The 12374-nt window shown below is 38.5% G+C and overlaps 1 protein-coding gene across 18 annotated transcripts in view; it reads left to right on the plus strand.

Moving 5' to 3' along the window:
* MAGI1 (membrane associated guanylate kinase, WW and PDZ domain containing 1) overlaps positions 1 to 12374 on the plus strand; it is a 682760-nt gene that overhangs the window by 56676 nt on the left and 613710 nt on the right. Inside the window, exon 1 of one of the 18 annotated variants that reach the window (XM_074198803.1) lies at positions 1 to 11590. This exon is cut by the window's left edge and continues 16916 nt beyond it. The exons of the other annotated variants lie outside the window; for them this stretch is intronic. The gene's annotated coding sequence lies outside the window, so the exon portion shown is untranslated. The remainder of the gene's footprint in view (positions 11591 to 12374) is intronic. 18 annotated transcript variants of the gene reach the window in all.

A 12374-nucleotide genomic window follows, 5' to 3' on the forward strand; every position in this document is an offset into this window, starting at 1 on the left:
AAGGACAAAATGAGGCACAGAGATTCTCAGTGGGTTGTCCAGCTAGCACTGCCATGACTTAAACTTGTTTCCTTATTCAAAGGCCAGTAATTCTTCCTCTGCATCAAGAGTTCTTGACCTGGTCCATGAACTTAAAACCAAACCAAACCATGGATAATTGTATTTCAATAAAATTGGTTTTGTTTGTAATCCTGTGCATTTATTTTATGCAGTTAAAGCCATCTTTTTGAGATCTGGTCCTCTGGCTTCATCAGAAAATGTCCCAGAGACCAGTGACACAGGAAGAATCCTAATTCTACCCTCTCCCTATTCTAGCAAATAAACCTGTGGGGCATATGTCTCTGGGGAGCTTAGAGTTAAAGATTGGAGGAAACTCCAAGTTCAGTAGTCCAAACAATTTACCTTAAAAATTGGCCTTGAAGTGAAGTGACTTGATCATATGGCTTGTGACTCAGAAGGAATTTGAACTCAGGCCTTCTGGGAGATGTTTAAGTAGATAGAGAACCAGGATTGGAGTCAGGAAGATCTGAGTTCAAATTTTGCTTCAGATACTAGCAGTGAGTGATCCTAGACAAGTCACTTAACCCCTATTTGCCTCAGTTCCTCGTCTGTAAAATGGGACACACTAGAGAAGGTAATGGCAAAACCACTATGGTATTTTTGCCAAGAAAGCATTGCCCATGGGGGTCACATAGAGTCAGAAGCTATTGAACAACAGCCACTTTCCAGTGACTCAAGTTTAGCCCTCTCTCCAAAGTGCGCAGCTGAAAGCCAAGGGGGATGAGAGAGAGATCTGACTTTCTGATAATGTGATTCAGAAAAACAACTGCCCTTTGGAACTCAACCCAGAAATATTGATTTTTGAGTTGGATGAATCTGGGGTCCAATTTCCTGGGATTCAAAGTGACTAGCATTCCTCTGATTCTGGGTCTCTCTCTTTAATTGAAAATTCATTAGTAACATTTTAGCTGTTCTTCTGCCAGACAGAAACACAAAGTGGCTGGTTTTCAAGGCCAACAACTAAGTTTCTTTCTTCCTTCTGGGTTTCCTCCCTCCCCTTTATGAAGTTGCAACATTAACCTCACAAATAGAGTTTGCAACTCTGTAGCTTGTTTTGAAGGTCTCTATGATGAGACCTTTCTAGACTTGACTTCACTTTTGGGCTCTTAAATGGAGGTGGTGGTTCTAATCCCTTCCCTTCTTCACTTTACAGAGTAGGAAACAGAAGTGAGGCCAAGTGACTTTGTTCAGGTACCCAGGCCTGGAATTTGAGCCCAGATCCTTCAAACTCAACATCCTGTTGCTGCTGAAGATTGAGCAAATCTTCAAGCATAATAATGACCAGAAAGATGACCTAGTTCATTCTTCCTTTCCTTTCCCTGTGTACTATCTTTTTAAAGATGTGATGATTATAAAACTAAACTAAAAACTAAAAAAAACTAAAATGATAAAACATTTAAAGTAAGGAAAATCAAAGTAACTTCTCCTTTAAAAAATTATCACTCCCCATCTCCTCTCAATTTTATTTTACCTTGTGTATATAATAGTTATTTCTTTTCCTCCATATTTTTGCTCAGGCAGGGCCTCATCCCTGGAATGGACTTTTTGGTTATCTCCATCTTAGAATCCTTAACTTTCTTTAAAGCACATCTCAGAGCCCTTCATGTTTATGAGATATTTCCTGCTCCACCTCATTCTCAGTACTTCCCTTTCTTTTAAATTTATTTTTGTATTCATTTAATAGGGACCAACCTGCTTGCTGGATGAAGTCTCTCCCCTCCCCAGAATGTAAGCTCCTTGAGGATAGGGACCGTTTCATTTCTGTTTTTCTTCACTTCTCACCTTATACAGTAACTGGTACATTGTAACCTGTTAAAATGTGTTGAGTTGTCCAGTCTATGCATTCATTACTTGATTTAGCAAGCATTAATGTATTAAGTTTTGGGGATGGTTAATTCAAAGACCATTTTATGAGTCTTGTAATTATAAATTGAGTCCTAGCTCAACAGCCGGTCCACCTTCATAAATAGCATTGATTTTCATTTATTTCAGCTGTGTAAATTTCACTGAAAAGGGGAAAAAAGTGAAAGAAATGAATTCTAAAAGGAAATGGAAAGGTCGGTAAGATTAATCAGTGAATCAACAAGTATTTAATGAGCATACAAATGAGATACTATAAAAGAAAGGCCTTTGTAGCCATAACCATCTGTAGCTGCTCCTGTGGTGCTAATTCTTAGTAAGCTCGCATTGTGATAGGTGCTATGGATTCCTAAGCGGAAATGTCAAACATGATCCTGGACCTTTAGAAAGTTCTCTTTGGGGACATAGGAAAAGGCATTTCAGTATCCAGATCTATAAAGTGAGATCTGTAAAGTAGGGATGTCAAACCTTTTCTTAGGTATCCTGATGTCTCATGTCAACCCCCAGAGCTTCTTTCCACCCCACTCATAAAGGTGCTGAAAGAGAAAAAATGATAGGAAGCAGTAGGGTTGAGCCCATTACACAAACGATCTTCCTGTCTCCTTTCCCTCCCTTTCCCCTTGTTTTCTCCACACCCATAACTGTCTGGTACTGGTGTATCTATAAAGATGCATATGTTGTAATGGCTGGCTCACAACCATTTACATTTGTACAGCACTTTAAGTTGGCAGAACATTTTAAATATCTCATCTGATCTGATCTCATTTGAGATCATACAGCTCTAGGAGGAAGGCACCCATTACCTTCATTTTATATATGCAAAACTGAGGCACAGAGAGTTTAAATAATTGGTTGGGGGGAGACAGCTAGGTGGCACAATGGATTGTGCCCCGACCCAGGAGTCAGGAGGACCTGAGTTCAAATGTGGCCTCAGACATTTGCAAGTTACCTAGCTGTGTGACCTTTGGCAAGTCACTTTACCCTATCGCCTTGCAAAAACAAAAAATAAAAAATAAAACTTGTTCGGGGCTACACAGCTAGTGAATATCTGAGGCAGGCATCTGAGATCAGATCTCAGTGCTCCATCTTATAATTTTAGGTGCCAAAGATATACACAATGGATCCCTGTATTCTTAGTTTATCTATTAAAACATAAACCAAACTAAGACTTTTAGGACACTTGTTATATTTCTGTACTCTCCCACCATTTAGGGTCTTGGGGGGACCTTATCAGTCATTTGGTACTTGTTTTCTATCTCACATTCTCATGCTGAGACCTAGAATTAAAATGAAGGGAAATGTTACCAATGACTTTTCTTTGCTGTGTAGTTAAAAAACAACCAAACAAAACACCTGTTATGTCTCTTATTGATTTAGATTCTGCATCATACGTCCTTGAGAATAAGATTGACTTTAGAAATTGCATAATTCATTTTATATATTTTCATTTTCCCCTAGTTAGGTCCAATTCCTTCATTTTATTTTCTCCTACCTTTTGTATTGATATTATTGGGCAACACAGTAATTTCCTGTCATTCTTGCCTCCCTCAAACAAAGAATTAAGGAAAGCTTATCAGCTGGCAGTTTTTGCAAGATTTGGCAATTATGGCTCACCTCCTTACTATTGAAAGAATGGCATGGATTGTTGTTTTTAGAATCAATGTTGTTTATTGCAGCTAGCTGCCCTTTTATGTTTTCATTGATGTTGTGATTGTGTTTATTATCCTGTTGGTTTTGCTTTTTTCATGCTGCTTCAGTCCAAACAGTTCTCTCCATATTTCTTATGCAATTCATCTTGTAGATGAATCAGCTGAGACTTAAGAAGGGTTAAGTGACTTGTCCAAAGTTACAAAGCAAGTCATTGTCAGAGTCAGAACCCAAACCCAGGCCTTGAATCTTCAAGTGCACACCACACTGATTCTTGTTCTACCTTTCACTTTGGTCTTGGCAAGGAAATGCTACCTTTTTAGAATGACTGAGTGGATGATGTGTATGGTCACAAGGGATGGGTGAGTGATTGGAATTCCTGGCTACAGGCTCAGGGGCATAGGATAATAGAAATTTTGATCTGAAAATGTATATCTCCATTGGGAATTAGTGCTTTGTGTGAGATGAAGGCAATGAATCAGATGGAATGGGGAAGTGAAAGTTCCCCAACAGGGAGCCTTTTCTCTTTCGATGTAGAAGGCATGGGTTTTAATGTTTTTTGATGATGACCTTCTCCCCAAGGCTGACAGTTTGTCTTGTGCTCTATGTCTTTGAAATGGAGAAAAACAGGGCCAATGTGAAGGCAGATTTGATCTCATCCCTATGAGCCATGTTGTAGCAGCATGTGGGGACTGTCATGGGCCAATGAAAGAGAGGAATTGGGATGGGGGAGATAAAGGGCTAGGACTGGACCATGTGAGAAGCCACTTCAGGCTGTCTCCCTTTATGATAAAATGTCTCTAGGAATTCAGTCCCAGGCATAAGAGGTTCTGTATTTGAGAGCCCTACCATAGCTTACCCTTCAGTTGTCCTGTAATGCTTTTGGAATGTACATTTGTTGAGGGCAGACTTTCATTTTTTGTCTGTATTCCCCCCCCCCCCCCCATGACTTAGTGATTACCTAGTAATTCTCTATGTACTAGAATTTAATTAGGTGACTGATAAAATAGTACTTAGATTGTAACAAAATTCCTTTTAACCACATCTCCTTGCCCAGAAGTTAGTTTGAAGGAAGACCATTTATCTCCCTGAGCTTCGGTTTTTCTCATCCATAAAATGGGAGTACTAAAAGTAACAAGGTTTTTTATGAATGTCAAATGGATTAAGTGCAATATAAGTCTTGGCTATTGTGACTTTTTCAATTGTACCTCATTTTTTAGTTTTAAAAGTGATTTATCCCATGTCATAATGGATCCTCTGAATAGCTTTAGAAATCAAGTTGACTGAGGTGAAAGCTGAATCCTGAAAGGAGTTTGTCCATAGACTGACGACTTAATTCTAGGTTAGAACCTGGTCTTGATAATTATAATTCACTGATTCCCCCCCCCCCCCTTCCCTCTATTACCCTTCCAATCCTTTCTGCTTTGCTGATGTCTAGGATTGATTCAAAAGCTCTCAAGTTGATGTACCCTGGACCATGTGGAGTCCTGATAGGACTTGGTTTCATAGAGGTGTGAAGATGGTTGATCTAGGATTTGGAAAATTTGGCAGGCCATGTGGAAGATAATAGAGATGGGAAGTGATAATTTTTTTTTTAAAGAGAGTGGTGACTGACATTAATAATACGACTTTATTTTGGCATTTTGATGAGCTTGAGCTACTGTTACCTGAATCAAAAGAAACAAACACCTGGGATCTGTTACTTCCAGTCTGGGGTGAATATGGAAAGATTACTTCTCACTATTACCCTCTCATTGGATTTCCAGAAGACTTCTTGAACCATTTCAGTTCAATTGACCAAGCACTTGGTGAATGTTTACTAAGTTTAAAATTCTGTGATGGCAGTGGAACCTACAAAGTCAAAAATCTCAGCAGTCCTTACCTGAAAGAGCTTGACATTCCATCCATCATGAAACAAACCCATAGATAATCCCATTTAATATAGTGAAGACAGTTAAATTGACTCAGTGGGTGATGTGCTACTAGCTGGAGTCAGGAAGGCAAATCTGACCTCAGACACTTAAGAGCAGTGTGACCCTGGACAAGTTACTTCACCTTGTTTGCCTCAGTTTCTTCATCTGTAATATGAGATGGAAAAGAAAGTGACAAATCACTCTAGTATCTTTACCAAGAAAACCCCAAATGGAATTATGAAGAGTTGGACATGACTGAAAATAATTAACAGCAATAAAAAAATACTGTAAGACATGTAAGGGGACATTTTTATATTTGGATATGTCCAGTGATAAATAATAGCAAGTATGCAGGACACATAGTAGACAGTTTTTTATTGAATGATTAAATCCACCAAATTTTGAGATTAAAGGTCTCAGTTCAAATTCCATTCTGTCTTTAGTTCCTAGGAAAGAGTCTGGTACTTAGTGTGTGTTTATTAAAAATAGTAACCAATCATAGGAAACATTTATATACAGTCCTTAACAATGTACATTACATGTGTCATCGTATTCTACCCCCACAGCTTGGGAGTTGGTACTTTTATTATTCTCATTTTCCAGATGAAGAAATAAACCCATTGCAGAGTCATATAGCTAGTAAGTGTCTAATCTGGGATTTGAACTCAGATCTACCAGTCTCTAAGTCAGTCTCTCTATGTATTCCACCATTTTCTAGTGGAAGCAAGTTCTAATAACTGGGAATGAGTGGCGATCCTGATTTTTGTGGTTGAGTTTGTGGTCTCTTTCTCCATCACTTTCCTCTTCCTACTTATTCCTTCCCTGAGGCATCTCTTCCTCTAATTTAAGTTTGACAAATGAGTTTGAATGAAGACCTATCACACTGTAATGAGGAGCACTCATGGTTTTAAAAATAAATGTTTCTCAGGAACAGAAAAGAACTTGTGTCCATTCCTATTTGACAAAGTCATATGCAATGAAACTTTATACCCATCCTTGAAATGTGGTCAAGCCTACTTAGATTTAATTCTGTTTTTCTCCTCTCTCTCTCTCTCTCTCTCTCTCTCTCTCTCTCTCACACACACACACACACACACACACACACACACACACAAACACACACACATACACGCACCCCTTCCTTCCCCCCTTCCCCTTGCTTTATCTCATTCTACCATTTTGTAGAAAATTCATCTATCTGGCCTTTGAGAAAGAAATTGGTGCATGAATCTTGGGTCCTGGCCAGTGCTTAAAATATAGAGATTAACCAAAACTGTGCTTTCAGTTGCTATCACAAAGATGTGTCATCATTGGTGGTGTTTGGTGGTCTCCCAGGAAAGGAAAATAATCTCTCTTTTAAAATTTATTTTCCAATTACAAATAAAGATAATTTTCCAACATTCATTTTTCATAGTTTTCTCCTTCCTACTTTAGGAGGGCAAATAATCTGATATAGATTACATATGTACTATCATGTTACACATGAGAAATAATCTCAGTTATGATGGCATAGCATAATTGATTCTTCTTCCCCTTCCCCCAATTTTTCCCCCAATAGATCAAAAACTACATTCCCAGTCAAGCTAGAATATAGGCTGATTTAACAATGCAAAATAATTGAATCAAGATACAAAATAAAAGCAAAACAGAACCCAGAAAGAAAAAGAGCATCAACAGTACATTTAACAATATGTGGAAGAAAGCAAAGGGTTATAAATAGGACAGTTTTGTTCCTATTGTGCTAAATTTAATATAAACTTAAAAATTTCCTACAAAACAGAAGTTAACAGTTTTACATAGAATTATCACTTTTTTGTTCATTGCATGTCAAAATATTCATGTTGGTTAAGTTAGTGATAAAAAAGGAAATTTTATAAAAATTGATTACATTGTAGATTAATATGCAGCATGGATTAGACAGTTTAGGGAATCAGAGTACCAGGCCTAGAGTCAGGAAGACCTGAGTTCAAATTTGAGCTTGTTACCTTCATGATCCTGAGTAAGGCATTCAACCTCTGTTGCCTCAGTTTCCTCATTTGTAAAATGTTTCCCAGTGTTATGAAAGTTAAATGAGATAATAGTTGCAAAAGAGTCTGGAACAGTGAATGACACATAACGAAAGGTACATAAATTGTTATTGCTAATGATTATCATATTTTCCTTCAGTACAAGGATTGTTTTATTTCTGTGTCTATAATCTCTAGTGACTACCATAGTATCAGGCAAACATTAGGAGTTGAATACATCTTTGTTGAATGAATGATTGAATGAATAGTTTCATTTAGAAGTTTAGGGGATTTTGGGTCATTGAGCAAAATGCCCCAATAGATGAATTTCTCTTTTTATCATATTCCTACCACTCTTCCCCATTTTGTCCATCCATGAGTTAACTACAAGGGTTGGTTCTGTTCCATGCCTTTTGAGTCTTCCTCCATTCCTTTGACATCGTGAGTGATGCCAGTGATGTATACAGGTGACCCATCAATTATAGGTCCCATTCCATGTGACCAGCCTATCCACTTTTTCTATAACATATATCCTGTAGAGTCACATGCTTCTAAATTGTTGTTACCTATTCATGTCCATCATTTATTTCCCATGCTATCCTTTGGGTGTCAATCAATGTTTTTTCTCTAGTGACCATAAGGCTCCATCTAAGCTAGCTGTCTCATTTAACAGATTTGAAAACTGAGATTTCCAGAACTGGTTTTAGTGAGTTGCTAAAGGGCACTCAAGAGGGAGGATTTGTTCTCAGGTTCTTGGATTCCAAAACTCAAACTCCTTCCTTTGTTGGAACATGTAAAAGTGGCTTAGATATTCCAGCTGAGACATTTTCTTGGGCTTCATTTGCTGTCAGGATAGGGTAATTTCCCCCCTTTAATCCTGGCTCCTTTTCTAAGGAACTCTTTAAATGAAACTCTTTTGTTTGCCTAATTCTAGTTCTACTTTTCGATTCTTGTTCCTCTTTGTGAGGATTTTGGAAAATATGAGGAAGGAGGTATTCTCTGCCATTTATGTACATAGCTTTCAGGGGGTTGAGGAAGATTCACTTGGCTTAAGGACTGGGAAACAGCCAGAGGAGGAGAGAGAGCATCGTATCAACTGGGATGTCTGTCTCCTCCCTTTCTCTCTCTCTCTCTCTCTCTCTCTCTGTCTTTCTCTATCTCTCCCTTTTGTCCCAAAGGGGATAATAAAGATTTTCATAGATCAAAGAACATTGTGCAGAGTCTTCCTCTTCATTTTAACCTTTATTATTCTTTACATCTAGTAGGTGCTTAAATACTTGCCGAATGAATGAACCCTTTAATACACTGCTCTCCCCTGGCATGTGCAGCCTCTATAGGGCTTTGTTACTGACTAGGGAAGGGGTTCCTAACCCTTTTTTATTTTCATTTTTTTGGTTATGACTCCCTTTTTTCAACTTCATGAAGCCTCCCCAGAATGGCAAGTTGAGTCATCAAGCCTTTAGTAAATCTTTTAAGTCTTTTGCATTTTTCCTCTTCACAGAAGGGAAAAAAAATAGCTTCTGAACTGAGCTAATGTCTCAAAAAACAAGATATGTAGAACTTAGTTAATCCACTCAGTTTTAGAAATCCTGTCTTGGGGCTTCGCTGTCTGGATTGGAGGGTAAATTCTAGTTCATTCTATATAGTTGGTCCCAGGCCAGACAGGACTTTACCTCCTATCCAATCATGCACCCCACCCATCTTCTTGTCCTCTTCCCTAAACACTGAGATTCCTTCCCTTCTCGAATTCCCCAGCCCCCTTCTGCTTTCTGTTTGTTGTGGCAAAGAATTGGAAATTAAGTGAATGTCCTTCAATTGGGGAATGGCTTCAAACTGTGTTATAGGTATGTCATGGAACACTATTGTTCTATTAGAAACCAGGAGAGATAGCAATTCAGGGAAGCCTGGAGGGATTTGCATGAACTGATGCTGAGAGAGATGAGCAGAACCACAAGAACACTGTACACACTAACAGTAACATGGGGGGTGATGATCAACCTTAACAGACTTGCTCATTCATTCAGTGCAACAATCAGGGACAATTTTGGGATATCTGTGATGGAGAATACCATCTGTATCCAGACAAAGAATTGTGGAGTTAAAACAGAGACCAAAGACTATTACCTTTAATTTAAAAAAAAAAACATGTTATCTTATTATGTAATTCTGCTATATCTCATACTATATGTTTCTTCCTTAAGGGTATGATTTGTCTCTCATCACATTCAACTGAGATCAATGTGCACAATGAAAACAATGTAAAGACTAATAGAATGTCTTCTGTGGGGGGTAGGGGGAAGGAAGCAAGAATGGGGGGAAAAATTGTAAAATTCAAAATAAAATCTTTCCTAAAATAAAATAATAGCACATTTTTAGTTTCTTAAAGTACCTTTAACTGCATCTTAATATGTCTTTCTTATAACTTTAGCAAAAATAGAAAAGTAATTAATCCCCTGAAGGAATGAGATGGGGTCAAAATTGAGACTCCTATTCAGTCTGGGGCTGAATACTCTAGAAAGAAAATTTCTTTTGATCATGAGGTTTTTTTTTATCTTCTACTGTTTATTAACTAAATTAATGGAACAATTTAAATAAAAATTGTCTCTTTTTATACTATTTTGAAAAAAGAAATTTAAGACAATTCAGTTAGAAGATCCTTTTCAGCTTTACCATTCTATTATTTTACATGTGGATTCAATTTAAAAGAATTTTTTTCAGTTACTCCTTTTTAAAATGCTGTCATTTCCCCATATGCCTCTCTTCTTCTTCATCTCAAGGAAAAACAGGTAAAAACTATCACTGGGATTATCTGAAAGCAAAAACAATAACCCCTCCCTGTGATCCCTGACTTTTCCAGTGAAGAGGAATTTGAGGAGGCAGCTAAGTGGTGTACCTAGAAAGAGCACCAGCCTTAGAATCAGGAAGACCTGAGATCAAATCCAGCCTCAGAGACTTAATAATTACCTAGCTGTGTGACCCTGGGCATGTCACTTACCACCTCTATTCCTCTTTTTTTTTGGCAAGGCAATGGGGTTAAGTGCATTGCCTTGCCAAAAAAAAGAAAGAATAGAGGTGGTATCTTCTATGATTCCAGTATTTCCCCTTATGAGATCTGTGACCTTGGACCCAATCATTTTGCCATGCAGAACCTCAGTTCCTTATCTGTTAAAAGCAGACTCTAGGACCTCCAAAGTCAACCTCCCAGCTCTAAATCTAGGATTCTTTGGGTTTTTTTGGGGTTATATTTCCTGGCAATGGGAGATATTTTGACAAGGAACCTGAAACCAATTTTGGCTATGAGTTAAGCCATTGCTTGTGGAGAGCATTTGAAATGCATGGTTCTTTCCTATTGAAGAAAATTCCATAAAATCTGTGTTGTTCAGTTTGGAAGGTTCTGAGGGAAGGTTCAAAATCCTGGTTGAGGGCTACCTAGTCAAGTTAACAAGCTGCTAAATATTAGGAAATCAGACTCAAGTGAAAAGAGACATGTTCTAGTGTTTCTTTGCTTTCAGAGAGATTACATTCTAACAGGGGAAGAAAACATTTAAAAAAAAATAATGAACTGAAAAGCAGTAAGGGGGAACTGGGAAAAAAGTGAGAATCCCATAGGGTTGACCTGGCCTTTTCCATAACATGAAGGTTCCAAGAAGATCTCTTCATCAAAGGATGGGGCTGAAGAACCAGAGGGATCTCTCAAGGGTGAGAAGTCTGATTGGTAATGGAGGAAAGGTCTGGAATGCTGGGGGCAGAATTGGAAGGATTGAAGGAGTAAGCCTGGCTAACCTGCTAGGGCAGCATGAGTTTTTCTATCATGGATTTTGAGTTGCTTTTGTTCCTGCATCAGAGAGCACATGGAGGAGAGCTGTCGGCAGATGCCTATCAAAAGAGTTTCTTTCTCTCATTTGGCTAAACCCTTCTCAAAGCTCCAGAGATCAATGAGCATTGAAGAGGCTTAAGAAGGCAAGGTGCATCAAAGCAGAGTTTCCTTGGGGAATCCCCTAGAAGCAAAATCCCCCATAAGCCCTTGGATTTGCATGATTCTTAGAGAGACTGTTCAATGGGAATGAAAGTGTGAAACTGCCTGGAAAAAAAATCGACTTAGTGGTAAGCCATGTGAACTTGGGGAAGTGGGGAGTGTTTTCTGGTGGTTACTCTGGGGAAACAAAATCAAACAATGCTACATCTTCTCATTATAAAGCCTTGGTCATGATATGTAGTCATCAGAAGTGACAAGGTGATTTTTCTGGGTCCTGGAATCTAGGGTCAGGGTTATAGATTTAGCACTGGCTGTCTACCCCAGCTCCATCATTTTACAGATGAGAAAACTGAGGACCATAAAAGAGGAAGTGACTTGTTTAATTTTTGTCCCTGTATCCCCAGCACCTGAGGTGTTGTTTTTGAGTTTTTCATTCATTTGTGACTCTTGGTGACCCCATTTTGGGATTCCCCATTTCCTCTTGCAGCTCATATTGCAGATGGGGAAGAAGTATCACAGTTCACAATTGAACTCAGGTCTTTCTGATTCTGGGCCTGACCCCCTTTGTCAGCTTTGTCACCTAGCTGCCCTACCTACTGTCTGACATGTAACAGATGCTTAATAAATGAATTGTAGATAGCACCTACTAAAGTAAATAATGATGAATAATAATCAATATTTTAAAATTCTGGTATCTTATAATTTGAGCCCATGTTTTCTCACTCATAAATTTTTTGCATTAGAGGTTGGCAGCTCATTCACCTGGTAAATTTGGAGCTCAAGTAGGATTCTTCTCCCCCCCCCCTTCCCATCAAGGTCAACTTGGAAATTCCAAGTTCAGACATGATTTATCAGGGTGTGGGGGGGCAGTGGGGAGGGTAGGACCTTGGGGGTGGGGGGGGAATTCCTTTT

This window comes from Macrotis lagotis, chromosome 8 (assembly GCF_037893015.1).
Source record: "Macrotis lagotis isolate mMagLag1 chromosome 8, bilby.v1.9.chrom.fasta, whole genome shotgun sequence".
Taxonomy (NCBI): Eukaryota; Metazoa; Chordata; class Mammalia; order Peramelemorphia; family Peramelidae; genus Macrotis; species Macrotis lagotis.